The sequence below is a fragment of the Typopeltis vanoorti genome, chromosome 2, assembly GCF_054136105.1.
Source record: "Typopeltis vanoorti isolate ZY-2024b chromosome 2, IOZ_Tvanoo_1.0, whole genome shotgun sequence".
Lineage (NCBI taxonomy): Eukaryota > Metazoa > Arthropoda > Arachnida > Uropygi > Thelyphonidae > Typopeltis > Typopeltis vanoorti.
In genome coordinates, this window is record NC_143550.1 from 42,165,892 (window position 1) to 42,186,431 (window position 20,540).

At 35.5% G+C, this 20,540-nt stretch overlaps 1 protein-coding gene across 3 annotated transcripts in view; it reads right to left on the bottom strand.

The window, feature by feature from the left end:
• LOC150108965 (uncharacterized) overlaps positions 1-20,540 on the bottom strand; it is a 127,399-nt gene that overhangs the window by 74,476 nt on the left and 32,383 nt on the right. For 2 of the 3 annotated variants that reach the window (XR_016550131.1, XM_090411116.1), the window contains exons 1-2: positions 14,608-14,687; positions 8,509-8,593 (exon numbers count right to left, since the gene is read on the bottom strand). The gene's annotated coding sequence lies outside the window, so the exon portion shown is untranslated. Of the gene's footprint in view, positions 1-8,508; positions 8,594-14,607; positions 14,688-20,540 lie in introns of those variants that run through there. The other variant, XM_090411124.1, reaches the window with a different exon arrangement.

The following is a 20,540-nucleotide window of genomic DNA, read 5'->3' on the forward strand; positions in this document are numbered from 1 at the left end:
ATTTTGGCCTTCAAGAGCTATAATATTCTTTAATCCAGATGAAAGGCTATTTCTTAAAATAATGAGGTTTCCATTTTCATCAGTGAATTTTTGGATCATATCATCCTCTCTTTTCTTAAGATCTTAGATTTATCTTTGCCTTATTATTATTATTACTGTTATTTCAACAGTTCCTCTTTTTCCTTCTGCAATCAATTGTTTTCTCTTTTCAATAAGGTTTATTGTGTTTTTTTCTAATAATGTCTTAGTCCAGCTCCTTTTGTTTTCCTTTAAATTTTGTGCTGATTCAATAAGAATGTTCCCCCCCTCATGGTCAATGCCTATTCCTGCATTTGATATCCTTTATATATTTTCTTTAATTTCTTTTCCACTGATATCTTAAAGGTATCCCTATTTGTGTGAAGTATTTCAGCTTTTATAATATTTTTTCCTTTTTTGCAATATGACTCTCTCAGCTTTTACTGGTATTTCTATTTTCCCTCTCACCATTCTGTGATCAGAGGTGATGCAAATATGCCTTAAAACACTAACATCCATAAAAATATGAGTGCTTGTAAGTGCCTGCTACTCCATTTCATTTTTTTTGTAGAGTTACTCAGTTACAAACAGTTAATCTGTATAAATTCCAAATCTGACCAACATTGGAATATTGCTCTCATTTATAGGGTGGTTCACCTAAAACCTCCTTAAAAATTCATGCAGTTCAGTTGATAAATGACACTTCTCTTAAAGACTCTTCAGCCACTTTCCCATAGAAGATCAGTTACTGCATTGTGTCTTTTCTGAACAGTGACCACAGAAATATACATAGAAAAACTGGTATCCATTATGCCTACTATTTTTTCTGCCGGATCTACAGGAACTCGTGCTATAGCTGCTCACCATCCTTTTACAGTTGAACTGCATATTCACTGAACCTGCTACTCCTAGTTATTTTTCATTCCCTCCACCTCAATTCTGTGGAACAGTCTCTTTCATGAAACATTTCCAAAGTACTATAATCTTCATTTTATGAAGAACATTAACAGATTACTCTATTTCTAACCCTGCACTCACATGACATCCATTTGCTAAAAGCTCTTCTGCCTTTCATGTGTGGGATAAATATATTTTAAAACACTACTCCTGTGATAATGATTGGTCTAAAATTTACCTTCTTTCCAGTACCTTGGAGCTCTATGGGATTTAAGTCTCAGCTCAACTTGCACTTAAGAAAAATGAACTGAAATGCAGCTCATCTGCCTTATGCTACCAGCCTATCCAAATCCTACCAAAAAGCTATGATATTAATATCACTTTCACAGCTACCAAATTGGTTCTCTATTAAATCCCTCAAGCGACAATCCCAAATAGCTTGGCTGAGCAATCACACAACACAAATGATATTGCACAACTGTGACTTTCCCATCATTGTATTAGTCTTGATAGATAAAATTTGGAAGAAAATTACTGTATTTGCTGGCATATCGGACGCACCCCTTTTTTGAACACATTTTTTAGGAAAAAAAACTTTATCGCTGAATATTATAATGAATTGACAGTATTTCAAATATAAAGTAATAACTAGGTCTACTTTCAACAAATACCTAATCTAACTAGGAAAGAGTACCCACCTTTTAATTGTCAAAACCCAGAAATTCATCTCCAGAGCTAAATGAAAAGACACTTGAAACCTCTTCTAAATCAGAATCTGAGTCCTCATACAACCAATTGTCCTCTGTACCATCCAGTGCATTACTAATTCCACACTTCTTAAATGAGTTAACCACTGTCTCAGTCTTAAATGATTTAACCACTGTCTCACAAACTTGCGAAATGCTAGGCCCCTTACTTCTTCCTGATGGCATAACCTCAAAATCTGAAGACTGCATCGCTGTTTCACTTCTCCTTCATAAATCCCTTAAATGGTTTATTAATACAGACATCTAAAAGGATGAAGCTGACTAGTTAGACCTCCTGGAATTACAGCTGAGTTTTCGATTCCTTGAGTTTATTTGCAACATCATCTGTTCTGTGAGAATGAAACTGATCCCATACTAGCATGGCAGGCTTCTTCAACAGTCCACCAGGACACCTAGACCAAATTTTATCTATTATCCATAACTTCATTCCTCCTCCGTTCATCCAGAATTTTGCGTGAAAATGTACAAACACTCCTTCAAGCAGTTTTCTTTGGGTAGCGTCATCCTTTTAAAAATCAATAGTGGCAGCAATTTTGTCTCATCAGCACAGCAGGATAAAACAACCACATAGCAAGTTTTTTCGTGCCCCGAAGTTTTAATAGTAATACTTTTAGGGCCCTTGGAATCTACAGTTTTGTTTGAGGGCACATCAAAAGTCATCGAAACCTTGTCCATGTTTCCTATTTGTGCAAGTTCAAAATTTTCTCGCTTTCTTGCGATAATGATGAATTGATGAAATTCAACCATTTTTTCTTCATATTCAGCTGGCATCTTTTGTAATACTTTTGTTTTAGTTCGCATACATAGCTGGTTTCTCTTCATGAATCTTGAACACCATGAGTTTGATCCAGTAAAGTTGGCGATCCCCTCTGTTAGCGGCTATTGTTTTCGCTTGATGAATAATCATTTTTGTAGACACAAAGTCCCACTTTTCTGTGGTCTAAAATCCAAGTATTCAGCTCTGCCTCAAATTCTGGCCATTTTGCAGTTCCACTTCATAGGTTATGTTTACTGCGAGTTGCTTTTTTTAAATCCTCTTCCTGATTCTGCCAATTTCTTATCATTTTCTCAGTTGGAATGGTCCCAAACGTCTCCCTGTTTCCATGTTCTTTAGCATACGCAATCACATGTAGCTTGTATGCAATATTGTAACAATGCCGACATTTTTCAGCCATAATTTGCCAAGAAATTTAGAGAAAATTTAACGCAGAATTTTATCACCGTTCACAACTGCGACAACAATTGGAAAGTTTAAATGAACAGGACACAGCTGTGATCGTCGATGACAGCGCATGTGCATCCACTGAACTCTACGTCAGTGTTTCTCTAAGTGTGGTATGCATACCCCCGGAGGTACGTGAAAGGTCTTCAGGAGTCCATGGCGATTTTCGGCTATGCATCACTAACGCATAGAATAAAATTCAACGTATCCGTGAAGTTAAAGATCATAAAACATTCCTATTGTATCACTGAATAAGTACAGAGACATCTGCAGGCTATGATGTATGTTTCTCAACATATTGCATAGTGTAATATGTTGAGAAACATATTGCACTATGTTTCACAGTGCAATTAGAGACAACTGGGATAAAAACAGCACTAACTAATGAATTGCATGTACCCCTCCCACAGAAAATGCTGTATGACTCGAGCAAAACCATATGTTGCACCAGCAACATATGGTTTTGTTTGAGTGAACGTGTTAAAATGAAGAAATATATAGCGAATGTGTTTCAGATATTATACAAGGAATTCGGTTGAAGAGAATTAGCATTTCAACTCAACTGTCAGCTTGTCTTTGTCATTTAGTAGCACGATCTTTTGTTAATACTGCACCAATCATATGAACGCAGATGTCTGAAGTTTGAGAAACACTGCTCTACGTAACTGGGATGCTCTCACACATCACAAGGAAGCAATAAAGAAATCGCATAACTCAGAACAGAGAAAATTTCCAGAAATGAAAATAATAAAAAACTGAGTATTGGCATATAAGATGCACCCTGTTTTTCAGACATATTTTCAAAGAAAAAAAGTGTGTCTTATAAGCAGGCAAATAGGAAGTTAGTAATGACATAATATTTTCATGTAGAATTATATCCTGTATACCCCTGAGGGTACACATCAGTAATATGATGATGCCAATGATGACAAATAGTTGAGAATTCATGGGAATATAACAGGATCTGTGTTTAAATTTTGTGGATCTGGAAAAGCATATATCAAGGTGCCAGGAGGAAAGCTGTTCAAAATGCTACCATCATCATCTTCCTAAGGTGGGTTGAGGATACCATGAACAATAACTTTGCAATCTATTAGCAGATAAGTTATTTAAATTTCTCTAGGAGTTCAGACTACTTTTGTTGATGTTTTCTATCCATTTTCTTTTAGGTCTTAACAGTGGTTTCTTCCCTTCTACTCTGCCATTTTAAAGAATTTGAGGAAATCTGTCGCTAGTCATTCTGTACACATATGACATATGTTCATATCACTAAATGTTTTTCTGTGTTTATTGTTATAATTGAAATATTGTAGTAATTCTTCTCTGATATCCTGATCAGTTTTCATTTCAGTCCATGAGGTTTTATTTATTTTTTTCAAACCTTGTTAATCTATCTTCCTTTTGTTTGATAACCCAAGTCTCTGCACCATAAAAGAACTGTGGGGAGCATAATTGAACTATATACTTTGATTTAAGTTCTTTGGAGAAATTTTTATTTTTCCATATATTTGGAAGTTTGGTCACAGTAGACTACCCTAGACTTATTCTGTGATTTAATAGTTTTTTCATAATATAAACTGGCTGTGATCAATGTACCTAAGTAATCTTTTTTTTTTTTTTTTTTTTTTTTTTTTTTTTTTAAGAAACAGCTTTTTTAAGTTTTCCTTCCACTTCTAAGTTACGATCTTCTCCATTTCTGCCTATTGCCACTGTTTTGGTTTTACTAAAATTTATCTGCATTGTATATAGTCTTTACTATTTTTATGTAGGATTTCAATCACATACATTAAAGTTTCTTTTTCATCTGTAAATAAAATACTATATCATCTGCATATTTTATATGATGTAAATTGTCCATTCATAGTTATTTCCATTATTTCTGGAATAGACTTACCAATTCTTCCAGACACAGGTTCAACACAAATATGGTGTAAAGTAGACATCCTTGCACAACACCTCTGTCCATTGGTATTTCAGAAGTTTCAACTGCTCCAATTTTATTGTTGCCACAGTATTTTATAGTACTGAAGGATGATAGAGAATTTTTCAAGCAATTTATTTCTACTTAATGAGACAAATGCTTGTTAAAGTCCTTGATAAAAAACAGCAGTAAAAATTTGTGTTTTTTTTTTCTTTTCCCACATTACTTCAGCTAATTATAAAAAGAGTATAAACTGCATCAGTTGTAGATCTTCCTTTCCTAAATCCCATTTGCTCTTCTTATGACCACCATAATTTATCAAAATTATGGTGTAAATTATGGGACATTATAATAAGCGATAAATAGATAGATTTCAGTTGTAAGACAGCAGTCAGAATTAAAGGAAGACAGTTTGATGTTAAATCAGGTGTGAGACAAGGTGCACATTATCTCCAATGTCATTCATCATCTAAATGGATCGTATTATGAAGGAGGCATTACACTGTTATCAAAATTGGAGGAGATATTCAAATCATCCCTTTATTTTATGCAGATGATACTACACTGATAAATACATCCAGTACAAGTATTGGATAATTGTTGTAATAAATTTGGTATGAACATCAGTGATTAAAAGACACTGAAAACAGGCAGCAATATTGAAAACATCAACTGCATCCTGAATGAAGAACTTATAGAACAAGTAAAACATTTCAGCTATGTAGGCACAATTTTTAATGAAGATGGCAAATTAAATAAGAAATAGAAAACAGAATTAGCAAAGCTGATATAGGAAGTAAAATTATTAAAATAGTTGTATAAAAAACAATGTTCAAACCATTTTAACTTATGGATCTGAGAAATGGATTAGAAACAAAAGACATCAACCAAGGACTAGAGACTAGAGATATGAGAGTCCTGAGAAAAATTAGGGGAGCACACAGATGACATCAATGGTAAAATCATATTAAGAAGGAACTTGACATTATTCAAGAATGTGTGCAGAGCTAATCTCAGATGGTATCATCACTTAAACAGAATGGGAGAGGAAATGTTAGTAATATATATATATATATATATATATATATATTTTGTCAAAATGGCAGAAAAAAAAAAAGACTCAAAAGAAGGCCAAAATATAACATCTGACAATATATTCCCAGCCTGGTTGGCTGAATGGTTAGTGTACCAGCTTTCCAACCAACAGACTGCAGGTTCAAATCCCGCCATGGGAATGGATGTCTGCAATTGTCTTTAGAAGGATTTCATCACCCAGTGAGAGACTACTGCCCTGCTTATTGGAGGCCCTGAAGTGGCTTGAAAAAGTTGATTGGTTTCTAGAGGGACTATGTAAAAATAAATTCCTTAACTTATCTACAGCACAAAATGTACTATAGGTTTGCAAATAACCTTTCATGAGTGGGAGCAATAAAAGAAAAAATAATAACAAAACTTTTCATGCAGTGCTATCATAATGTCCTGTACACTACCTGAGGGCACTTAACAGGAGTTTTAATGATAATGCTTTCAACTTTCTGCATAGTCTATCACTGGGCAAGAAATAAGCTAATTATCCGTCCATAGATAAATTTATTTTAGGTTACTGTGTTGAAGTTAGTTACTTTGCAGTATCTTTAAGCATCCCATAAAGAGAAAATCTTGTGTGCATGTGTTAGTCATATTCAATTATGAGAAAATCAATGACAATTAAAAAAAATAGGTGTTTACAAACATAATTATCAATATGCCTCAACATGCACAATAAGGTTAAAAAAACACACCATAAAACATGCCAGAGAATCAACATTTCCATTTTTTTTTTTTTTTTTTTTTTTTTACACTAGTCCAGTAATTCCCAAATTGTGCGGCATGGCACCACAAAATATTCTGGTATTTTCACTGAAATGACACTTAGCCTATGTGGTTTTGGAATTGGACCATCGACATGTTGATGCAATGATAGGAAAGACACCTAACGGATATGATTTACTCATTCAATGATTTCATTGTTCAAAATATATACATATTTAATACTTTTTACATAAATTGTGAATTTGAAATACATGTTCCATTTATTTTTTGAACATAATCAACCTAACCATACCAACTGAACACTACAACTGTTAGGTAGGCCAGTATTCTGACTTTGGGCATCATGGAAAAATTCTGATACACTAAGTTCACGGCACGTGAACAGAAAAGTTTGGGAACCATTGCAGTAGTCAATAAAAAATTCTCATTCATCACAGATGAGCATTTTTTCAACTGCAGCACATGGCACTCTTATTTTATAGTTTCTGGAGTTCATATATAATAATAAACTGCAGTGGAGATACAATGCAGAAAGTCCCACTTATAGAAAAAGCAGAAGTAGTAGAAGGTGGTGACATAAAGGGCACTGGGTTCATTCTTTATGGATAGAAGCCATTTCCAAGTTAGAATAAAATGAATGTCTTCAAAAGAAAGGAAATAATTGCAAGGATAACATTTTGGGAAGTTTCTGATTTATTGTCATATTAGCTAAGCAACGCATGTCTGAAATTTTAAAAAGGTGTGTTAATTAAAAAGAAAGGGAATTCTGTGTTTGTAAATAAATAAATAACAGTAGTCAAGTTCCAAAGGAGTGGAAGGTCAAGATGGACTACTGTGCATAGATTTGGTCACCTGGTTTTCAAAAGGACGTAGAGATGCTGGAAAGGGTCCAGAGGCGACTTCCTAAGGTAGTTTCTGACCTCTGGAATGTCAAATATGAGGAAAGGCTGAGAAGATGCAATTTACAGAGTTTGGTGGATAGGAGGAAGAGGGGTGATATGATAGACACCTACAAGTTAGTAAGGGGTTGTTATAGGATCAATGTTGGAGAGGTTTTACAGAAAACAGTGGGAAATAGGAGAGAGCAGAGGTCATTCTTGGAAGCTGTATAAGGAGAGTGGGTGAATGATTGGAATGCCTTGCCTGCAGAGAATTTGAGTGTTTAAGGTGCAATATGATGAGCTATTTTTATGATAAAAGGACCTCCTGGATGAGTCTTTGACTCCATGGAGTTTTGGGATAATAATAAAAATTACTGAATACTAATGCATCTGTTATGCAAGTAAGTTTCCAACTTTATTAGAAAGGCAACCACCAAATGATATTTAGGGTATCAAGTCAGCACAGTGATATTACAAAAATAAAAAATAAATAAAAAATCAGATTCTCCACCCCTTGCAAGCAATATGTATGTCCTTCCACTTCCAATATAGCCATATGGTTGTGGATGAATGATAATTTCTTTTTCTCCTAAACAGAATTTTGTTTTGTACTTATATAGTGTACAGAATTTATGTACGGTAAAAATATCAATTCATTATAAATACATGTCCGTGCTATATATGAATAATTTTTTGTCATACACTATAAACTTAAGTATATCAAATAATTATCAAGCATTTAACTGTATAATAATGAAAATGTTTCATCCTAAACCATTATCTCAAAATGTTCATTTACTAATATTCTTAATTTTGAGTAGAGGAAGAGATGTTACCAATTCCTCTGGTTTACAGAAAATTTTAAATTTAACAAACATAGCAGCAATTTGTTGTGCAAATATATTCCTTTATTTGTAAAGTAGATTTGTTTTCTTTCAGACTGAAGTGTGAAACAAAAATAGAATTATTCTAATAACATCCGTTTAATACCTTTTTTTGTTAGATGCTCTCCAAATTTTGGGAATACTCTCTTGAAGTTCTGTAACGTAGGTCCTGATAAGCAATAGTATGTTTTCTGGGGGGAGGAAAAAAAATCCTTAATCATATGGAAAGAATAATTAAAATAAAATCATTTTTCATTTTTAATGCTCACACTCCTTTTGGATTTTTATTTCTTTTGCTTTCTAATAGAAGGCAGTCTCTTCTATTAGAAGAATTAAATAAAATAAAACTTACTCCATTACTTTGTGGATATAGTGAGTACTTTGATAGAGAAAAATAAAGCGCTTGGAAAGAAGTCAACAGACACCATAGTGTGAGAAACAAACAGCCACATGCCCACCTTAAAAAAAAAAGTAGGACATCCACTGTGATGACTGCAGCAATCCTATGGAGCATACTTTCCATAAGCACACGAGGTCAAGGGACAGATGCGTACCTTGACCTCACCCAGCACTGCAATTCATCCCACAGATGTTCAATCTGTGGAGCATACTTTCCATAAGCACACGAGGTCAAGGGACAGATGCGTACCTTGACCTCACCCAGCACTGCAATTCATCCCACAGATGTTCAATAAGGTTGACATCAGGGCTCGGTGGAGGCCAGTCAAGTGTGGTGATGTTCATTTTCACAAACCATGCCGTTACAGCAGGTCTTATGACATGGTCCATTTCTTGCTGAAAGACAATGATTAGTCCATAGAAATGCCATAAAACAGGAAGCATTGCATTGTTTAGAATGTTGAGATACCTCTCTGAGTTCAACATTTGTGGCACCACAAACAGAAGTCCAAGGCTACACCAGGAAAATCAGGACCATACTATCACACTGAGCCTCCATAGCTCAGTCAGTATAGATGCAGCCCTTTGGTCAGAGAGACCTGGGTTTAATTCCCATCAATAACGTGAGGAACCTTTATCTGGTCTCTTTTGACGAAAAGCGAGTTAGCCAGTCTCATACAGAGGTAGGAGATTTTTTCACCTGGAAACTCGGGTTTTTCGTCCCCCAAGAACAGGCAAACTGGCTCTGTGAATACACACATCTACAGACATAGGACACACTGGGAGGCATAGGGCCAACCACCTCACAATCAGGATACAGTTGCAAAGTCTAAGAATAACTTCAACACCGTAAAAAGGTAGAAGAGGGAGGATCAAGTAAAGTAAAAACCATCACAAAACTACCTCCAGATTTCATAGTTTGGGTTATGCACTTTGGTAAGAGATGTTCACCAGGCACCTGCCACAACCCACCCATTTGCTTTGTAGAGGGTGTAGCATGATTAGTTGTTCCACAACACAGGTTTCCAACTTCGATGTCCCATTGTACATGCTCTTTACACTACTAAACATGACACTGCGTGTTGGTTTGGGTAATGTGGGACTTACATATTGTAGTCCTACCATGGAAACAAATGTTGTGAGCCTCATTTCTGAATGTTTTTGCATAGATTTGTGTTCCATTCGATGCTCAGAACTCCACATTCAATGTGTCAGCCGATGAATGGAAGTTTTTACATATTATCCTTCATAGCACCCTATATTGACATTCAGTGAGTGTAGTGGTGTGTCCACTGTAGGTAGCACTTGCAGTCATTTGACTCTCTACATTTCCTACTCAGTATGGTATCCGTGACTGTTGATCTGCTAGCTTGTCAACAATTTGCTGAATAGATAGGCCTGCAACATGGCATCTTATTATAATGCCTCTTTCAAACTCCATCAACTCTCTTCTTACAGCCACTTCACCCAAAACCAGTTGCACTGACTTGGGAGCATCATATCACTTCAATTTATATTAGCTACAAACACATGAATTGTTACATGGCATGATGTTGCGAAACCTTGCCCGTGAGGGAGTGTCTGTTGACTTCTTTCCAAGTAGCATATTTGATAATTATCATCCCTCTTCCAGATAGCAATCTGATGTTGAAAGGATCAGCATACCCTATTTAAAGGAACATCTGAACAAATAGCAAGGACCCTTCACAAATATAATTTGTATACCACCTTCAAACCAGCCTGGAAGTTGTCATCTTTCTTACCACCTATCAAAGATATCACCTCTATTCTTGTCTGGTGTTTATCAAATAGCCTGTTCTTGTTGTCTTTGTTACTTTGGACTGACTGGCTGTTCTGCCACTACTAGAATTGAAGAACATCACAATTATATAAGATTCATGGATTATGAAGGTTCAAGGCCTTACTTCTCATGCAATCAACACTAGACAGTTCACTGGAACCGCACTAAGTTACTACGCTACAGTAGATTCAAATCTGATCATCTATTTTTTGAATCGTGTGAAACCCTATGCTCCCATCTTAATCAGATAGATCAAGGATTCTCAACCTATGGTACGCGTATACCACTGGTGGTACGTGAATTAAAATATAGTGGTATGCCACTGGAAAAGGTTGAGAACCCCTGAGATAGATTGCATGCCTATTTAATTTTTTAAAAAAGGAATTAATTTTTCTTCTATTCCCATGTTTCAGAACACTAATAGTGTTTCTTCCTACTGTACCACTGCAACGAGACACTTGATATTATATGCATGTTGTATGACTTGTTCTCATACTCAGAATTTAAATGTTGTTACCAGATCATGACTATGCTCCATGTGTCATGAAAGAAGATCATGACATATTGAGCAAATATAGGAGTAATAAATTATATTTAGTTTTCTCTTACATATGAGAAGCCGTTATTCAAAGATTATATTAGTTACTTAAAAAGGTGAAATTAAAAATATAAAATATTGATTTAAGACATGTAGTGGAACTTGTGTCCCATTTCATGCTCTGTACTTCAAATATTGAAAAACATTATTGTTGTTGCTGTACAGGCAAATCCATGGAGTCTGAAGACTCATCAGGGAAGACCCAATCTATCATACCTCTCCTGGAACCCATTAACAGACAAAGCACTCACAACTGACTCTGGCAACCCATTCCACTCATTCACAACTCTCAAAGCAAAAAATCTAGTCCTCACATCCCTACTAACCACACCTTTATTCAACTTCTTTTGTTCTAGTCCCTCTAGCCAAGTGCTGAAACATTTCTCCTGCATTTATCCTATAAAACCCTTTCAGCAACTTAAATGTGTATCATATCCCCTCTTTTTTTTTTCCTATCAACCAATTTCTGCAATCCATACATCCTCAATCTATCCTCATCTGGAACATTCCACAGGCCATTCACCATCTGGATCACTCGACTCTGAATCCTCTCCACCACTTCATCCCCAAGAAATCCAGGGAACTAGACTTGAGCACAAGATGTGGGCATATCAAGGCTTTATAAAGAGGAATAACAATTTCCTTATCTCTACTTGTTAATGTCTTCTTCAATAGCCAAGTAATTTTACAGGTTACCTTAGCAACATGTCCTCTAAACTTTAACTCTGTCTACTACCACCCCTAAATCTCTATTTGCTGGAGTGCAGTGCCATCAGTGTAGTACAGTTTGTAATCAATTTATCCTAAAATGCATAACTTTACATTTCTCGACATTAAATGACTCATTTAATGTCGAGAAACTTTTGCCCATACTGACAGCCTATTTAAATTGTCCTCTACATCACCTTGATTAACTATTACTCTACCTAACTTTGCATCAGCAAACAACTAAATATTTCCTTTCAGGTTATTTTCTATATCATTTAGCACCGAACCTTGTGGCACACCACTAGTCACCTGTTTTTGCCTCAATTCTATCCTTCATATACCACTTTTTGATATCTGTCCAGCAGCTACCCTCTTATTCACTTAACCAGTGTCACATTTGTTCTAATTTGCATAACAGAGTTCCATGTGGTATTCTATCAAATGCCTTTGTAAAATCCAGCAAAATCATGTCGCCATTTCCTTTATCCTCAGCTGTCATACTATTATAAAAAGTTAGTAAATTACTAATGCATGACCAACCCTTCACAAAGCCATGTTGACCCTCATACAGTATCTTTTTCTCCCCATTTGTGAATTCTCTTTTTTTCACCAAATTTTCTAGTACTTGAACACCACACCTGAGATACTGATTGGTCTATAATTTGCTACTGCAGTCTTAGAACCTCCCTTATGCAAAGGAATTATTTTGCCCTCTTTCCACTCCCTTGGAACTCTACAGAGCTGAGACTTAAATTAAAGAGCCTGGTCAGAGGCAGTGTCAATTCTCTTGCACTTTCTTGCAAAACCCATGCTAATATCCCATCTAATCCCACAGCTGTATTCACAATGAGATTCTGCAATATCCTAAGAACCTCCAATTCGTCCACCTTTGTACCCAACATTAGTGTTTGACACACACATGTTCAAGTAATAACCTCACTAGAATGATATATCCTTATAAAGTGGTCATTTAGTAACTCAACTATTTTATTCGCTTCTGTCTCCTTGTGACCATCAGTCATTAAGGTTAATCTTCCATAGTCATTCTTTCTCTTACTTGCCACATAACAAATAAACTCTTTGGGATTTCCTTTGGCCTGCTCAGCTAGATTCTTCTCATAATCTTATTTTGCCTTTCTTGCCTGAGCCTTGTACTGTTCATGAGTTTGCTGATCAGCTTTCTCATTATATACTCTCCACAGCATTTTCATCTTCTGCAGCTCATGCTTAATATTACTCATCCATCTAACCCCTACACGATTAACCCTCCTTACCCTAGGTATACAATTTAATACTGCTTCCTCTAGAGGACCCTTAACTATATCCCATGCACTACTAACATCCTTAACCTGTAATGTTTTATGCCTTGGTACAGATTTAAGCTTCTTCCTAGCCATGTCATAATCATCTGCCTTATAGTTTCACAAATACCCTTTCTTGATAGAATATTCCTCATGTTTTACAATCTCCCAAGTCAAGACCACAGTCACTTTCACCAATTGGAGGCAATATTGTCACCTTGGTTATGGATAGCTCTTCTGATCCTATTACCAGGTCCACTACTCTCCCATCCCCAGTCCCCTCCATCACATGCTGCCTTAAGTAATTATCTCTTAGCAGATTTATAAATTCTATTTCCTTCCTGCCATGTGATCTTTCTTCCTTCCAGTCTATATCTCCACAGTTGAAGTCCCCCCCCATGATTATTATTATGCGACACCTCGAAGGATTCCAAGGACTCATTGAGGGAGGGACACCTACTCTACAACTTTCCATCTCTGCCACTCAATCCACCAACTACAACGAACCACAACTACCAATATCATCTACTGCCCACCACTACATGATTGACATCACTGATGATAAACTGTTTTCTAATAAGAGCATACACTTCCAAGACATACAAAATGATTTAAAGGTAGGTATTATCATTATTTTAATATTTTGTTGAAGAACATCACAATGCCGAAAAACGTAGTAGTGCTTGTGCACAACACTATGGAAAGCCCTTAACGCGACATATTATATATTCTATGTATGTAAAACTAACAGCATAAATGCATATTTAAAAAAAAAAGTTCATTCCGTGAGCTTTCACGTCGGTTGTCAATTTCATACCCTGCTGCTTCCGGTGTTATCAGTCCACCGTTCGTCCGGTTTGCATCAAATACTGGGATCAGTTAGCATAACACATCTACCCTTATGTCCAGAACCACTTGGAAAAGAGAGAGATGAACAAATACAATAGGACATAAAAACTGAAATAGCTGGAAGTACCTATATATAATCACATTAAAGTTTATAAATAGGGTTTCCCCATTACCCGCGTTCTGTCTCTCTCTCTCTCGCCTTTTAAAGTTTAACTGAACCATTCCCAATCAACTGTTGGAATACATACAAAACACGAAATAATCATTAAAAAAAAAAAAAATCAATATTTCCCCCTTTTGGAAGATTCACTATCGGTAACTACCCACCGCTATACGCCTAAACATACGAAATTTTGTTTCCGCAACTTCGCCATCGAAAACTGCTCATGCTGGCTTGCTCTCGTAGCCAGAAATGATATTAGATGCATTTTCAGATCACAAGATGTCCGTAGTAAACCAAACAAGAATGCACATGCATATAAAGAAAAACTAAATGTCAAGTTATAAATTATACGTATTTTAACATCGAAACAGAAATATTGAAATTACCTAAATAGTAACTTGCATCCGTTGGAAATATTACTTACATAACTTTACTCAACAAACATAAACACAAAACCTCCTTAAACACACCTCTTCCAAGAAATTTTCATAATATAATATATAGAGCTCCACCTCTCGCCAACTAAACTATACTGTTTAAACATCGAATTAAAATGAAATTATATCATATCAAAATTTTATTATTAATGCTACTGTAAGTAAAAAACACAACGAAGTAACTATATATGTAAATTATGTTTGGTCAAAGGTAAGGTATACAAAACTCACATATTTATTATTAAGTTTTCATTAGAGTAAATAATAACATTACTCACCCTTGCGAATTGCTTGTTTCAGGTTAATGTATTATTATTATTATTATTATTATTATTATTATTATTATTATTATTATCATCAAAAATCAGCTAACGCCTTTTATTCTTGTATAGGGAGTAGGAGAGGTCGTTTTAGCCTTATCTAACTTTTGGAGACTGAGTGGGCAGTTCAATCTCCACTGGTAGCCAATCAGAGATTGGCTGACCCAAGGCTATCATTAATTTAATCGGCACGCAGTTAAGAGACGGCTAACAAGTGCTGCCATCTCGTTGTCCTTAACCCTAACACAATATTTTTAATGTCTGAAAATAGTGTGAGTTCGACGATCGAGTTTCTTGAGCGTAGGGGACGTGCCAAAGATCGATTAACCTGGTAACCGGTCGAGAAAAAAAAAAAAACATTTATCAAGGAAAAGCACAGCTTGATGGGGAAAAAACATGTTTCGAACATGCGGAAACACTAATATTGAAAATCACAAATAACGACAAACAGTCAAATACATGATAAACATAATATCAGAACCCCATAATCTATTCAACTTTCTGGACAAATTAGAAGCATGGCTAATCAGCACTGAACCCCATAGAACACATTGGCTCATCCTAATAGGGGACATTAACATAAATACTCTTGAACATGTTTCCTCAATCACTAATACATACCTTTTTACAGTGGCGCAGCCAGAGGGCTCCAAGGTTCCCTGGACCCCCGAAAGAAAAAGGGAAAAAACACTAGAAAATTTTCCCAAAATCTTTTCCTAATGAAAATTCTTTTTTTTTTATATTTATGTTGTGTTGTGTCTTCTATTTATATACTACTTATGAATTAGCGATCATTGCAGATGCTCAGTCATAGGTCGTATGCGATGCATAGTATGTATTCTCAAAGCGTCAACTCAACTCGCCCCCCCCTCCAAGATTAAATCCTGAGTGCGCTACTGCCTTGTTATACTAAGTCAATATAACTTAAACTTAACCATAAACTCCCCAACAAGAGCAGAAATAATCAATAATTCACTAACACGATCATGCATTGACCACATCAATATTCGGGCTCCCATCAATCAATACATGAGTAATTACACCAAAATCGCCTATCACTACTCTGTGCTTCGTTTCATTACGCCACCTTCTCCTCTTTCCAACACCGCAAAACTCGATCATATTAAAGGGCATTGTCGACAACCTTAGAAAAAATACAGACTGGAATTGACGACTCACAATAAATGACCCTGTAACTTTGTAACAGGGTCATTTATTGTGAGTAAATGTAACTTTATATAAGACCTTCCAACTAATGTTCACAGAAATGTACAAAAAAGCAACAAAGCCTACACAAACGAGGCAACAAACAGACAATAACCCATGGATAAATGGCGACATTCTAAATATTATTACTGTAAATGAAAATCTATGGAAAAGACTAAAAAATCACCCATTAGCAGCTATTAACAAATATTATACAAAAAAAATCAACTAACGACAAAAATTCTTAGGACAAAAATATACTGCTTTCAAAAATTTACCATATACACCAAACAAACATGAACTACACGATAATCTGCCAACGATCGACAAGAAAATTACCAACACAAATTAAACAGCAAGCCATGCATTTTCCATGTAAACAAGAGAGGAATTGAATAATTCTCTCCTACAGCTAAGCTCAAAGTTCATTCCAGGAATACACAAAATAAGACTCACAGACCTTTTAACACGCTTTGAGCAAATAAATCCTATACTACTGAAACTTGTGAACATAATACTCAACACTGGTATTATTTCACAACAAACACAAACTGCGATAATTAGACCGATTTATAGACACAGCAAAAGAAATGACACAAAACTACAGATTTTAATCAATAGCTAACCTATCAGTCATCTCCAAAATTCTTTTAAAAAAATAGTACGCACTAGACTACCGAACTATTTACAGAATTATAACATTAACTCACACAACCAATATGGCTTCCAGAAAACAAAAAGCGCTACCACCTTATTAGAAGATATCTCTGACACCTTAAATTAAGATCTCAATAAAAATAAGTACACTGTCCTTATACTTCTCGACTTAGCCAAAGCTTCTTGCACACTTGAACACAACATACCATTGATAAAACTATACCCATTCTGAATAAGAGGAGTGCTACAAACGTGGTTCAGGAACTAGCTCTCAAAGAGAACACGAGTAACAAAAATATACGTAAATTACAGCCAGGATATACAGAGTAAACACAAAATCCCACAGCGCCATATTATCACCTATTCTGTACAACATATATGTTAAAACGACGTTGACAGAAATCAAATTTATCGATATGCAGACGACATCAAGCTACCAGCAATCCATATAGACATCAACAACGCTCTATCTGAAGCACAACAAGACCCAAGCGAAATCACAAGTTACTACTACCAAAATTAAATTATAATGAACAGTACCAAAAAACCTGCCACTGTCATGAAAAAAATCAAACCCGTAACACATACGAAATATTGGCCTTTACCACCTTAAATGGACAAAACATACAGAGTACCTATATACTTAACTCTGCATCACTGCAGCAAAACTCCTCCAAGTAGAAGCATGATTTCAGCTGACCTAAAAAATAAAAGTCCTACATCAGTTTATTTGCGAATCACTACTCAGATACGGTATAACAGCTACCTAACTAAATTATTAAAATTACGTAGGAATACTGTTTCAACGGTGCTTTGGAGAGCTCATTATACAACAGCCAATAACTGAACCGCCCAGTTCCCAAGTTAGTCGATCTCTGGCACAGGCAAGCGGGTTTTTCCTCCCGTAAACTCAAGATAATCGACCGTAGTACCCACATTATTTCAGATAGTAACATATCTTGTTAGGGTTAAGTACCAAGAGATGGCAGCACTCGTTTGCCAGCCTCTTCATCGGTGGGCTGCTATAATCAGTGATAGACATGGGCCAGCTATCTCTGATTGGCTACCGATGGAGATTGAACTGTCCACTCAGTCTCCAAAAAGCTAGATAGGGTATAAAGGCCTCACCTTCTCCCTATTAGGCAATAAAAGGCAAAAAATAAAATAAATAAAAAATTTTTTTAATTTTTTTTTTTTATAACTGAACTGCTTTATGGCAATATACAAAATCCTGAGCATTGAAAATCTGAAGCACCACTTAATGTTACTAAGGTATAACTTCACCAAGAACTATCATAAAAACGGATTCACATAGCACTCTTTACATCCTTAGATGTAAAGAGTGCTATGTGTTTATATAGATATAAAGTATTCAATAAATGATACGGTTATGTAGTGAGATCGTATCTCATACCCATCTACTCAACAACCTACCACAAAATTTAAAACACACAGAGAATACAGAACATTATAGTACGAACTGTGCAAGCTATACCAACACAGCTAATATAGCATTAACACACCTATATACACTTCGCAAATCACAAAACTTCAGCACTCAAAGCCTGCATTCTAACTATAAAGAAGTACCCAAGAATAAAAATAGTCTATGTTAAGCCCACCCTCTTCATAAAAGCGAAGTGTAGCTTAGAAATCGTGGCATTAGCTCGCCTTATTACGGTTTAACTTAATCAAGTAATTCTCATAATCACCATTATCATAGTCGTAATTAATATTGCTAGTATTCATTTAGCGCTGAATACTGAACTCTTCGAACAGACATCAATGTGTTAACCGTATAACCGTAAATAGCCTGAATGGTAATAATAATAATCTTCCTGTGAAATGTATATTTGTAAAAAAATAAATGCATTCAGAATTGTCCACTTAATCCCTGAAGTGACAAAAAAAATGAAACAACTATATTTTAGTTGAATATAAAACATACAATGTATGCAAGCTGATGATAAAGATGATGGCTTTTATGTCCATAATGTTATTATGTTCATAATGCTATACGGTACATGAATATAACAAGTGTATAAAATATGAAATTAAATTATTAAAATGAAGTATTTATTACATCAAAAGTAATTAAATTAATACCAAAATTAAATAAAAATAATAATAATAATAATAATAATAATAATAAGAAGAAGAAGAAGAAGAAGAAGAAGAATATAATAATATTAATATCTAATATATGAATATATAATGTAATAAACACAAAATTCTTATTAATATACTTTAATTGTCTGACATAAAATTTTGAGCTTATCAGACCTAGGACACTACATAAGCACATTAAAAACTCAATTCAATAACGATTACAAAATGATAATAAACAGAGATAAATATCGCATAATGAGGCCTATCATGACTCTTTACACTACCAACCCCTGAACAATAGATACGAAGAAACAGTGAGAGAGCATGTGATATACACTAATCCAGGGTTCCCCAAACTGTGTTCCGTGGAAAGTGAATAATCATCAAAATCATCTGTGAAAAATCATCAAAACTGATATGAGCATGGAATGGCTTTAGATGTTGCGACAAGTTCAGACATGTTTGAAAATCAGGCACTCCTCATTTTGCATGTGGATTGTGCTATTTTTATAACTGAACCGCTTATGGTGATACACAAAATCCTGAGCATTAAAAATCTGAAGCACCACTTAATGTTACTAAGGTATAATTTCACCAAGAACTGTCATAAAAACGGACTCACATAGCACTCTTTACATCCGTAGACCCTTCAATACTTGACTGAGTCAAGGCTAGTGCGCGCTGGCCTTGACTCAGCCGCCCGCGGTTTTCGACACCTCCAAGCGCGAGTGAAGTACGGATGTATCTATTTTAGGAAACGTGTGGTCATAAGCAAGATCAATGCGCTGCGATGTGGCCCGGTACGCTTGTAGCGCTGTCACATTTTTGCGATGCGATACAGCCTGCTTCGGCGATAGTGTGCGCTTAGCTTTACATTGAATACGAGACCGATGATACTCGACTCTAACCAAGGTGTTCCGTTAAAATTTCAAGATTTGTGAAGTGTTCCATCGTAGGAAAAATTTAGGAAATGCTGCTCTAATTAATAATCTTCCACAAAACTTGAAACATATAAACACTTATTTAACACTAACACAAAAACTATGGAAGTCGTACTAGCATAATTAGCAGAACCAATGCATAAAAATGAAAGGATACATAGGACCAGTTATCTAAGAAAATTGTAGTATTATTTCATAAATTGCATAGTATATGTATGAAATTTATTTGGCAGGTAATTAAGCGTTATTTGTTTTAAAAAAAAATTAAAATATTATATACATATATCTATGTGCACAGAGCCTGTGTAGCTCAGTGGATGTGGCGTTTGCATACCATGGCGCTTGGCCACACGAAGGTAAACTTGGTTTCGAGTCTAGTCGGCGACTAGAGGAAATTTTTTCTAAGCCTTTTTTCGACCGGTTCCCGAGTTAGTCGATCTCTGGCACGGGCAAGCGGGTTTTTCCTCCCGGAAACTCGGGTTTTTCATCCTGTAAACTCAAGAAAATCGACCGTAGAACCCACATAATTTCAGACATTAAATATATTGTGTTAGGGACCACGAGATGGCGGCACATTTGAGCCGTCTCTCTTCACTGTGTACCGCTTAATTAGTGATAGCCTTGGGCCATCTATCTCTGATTGGTACCA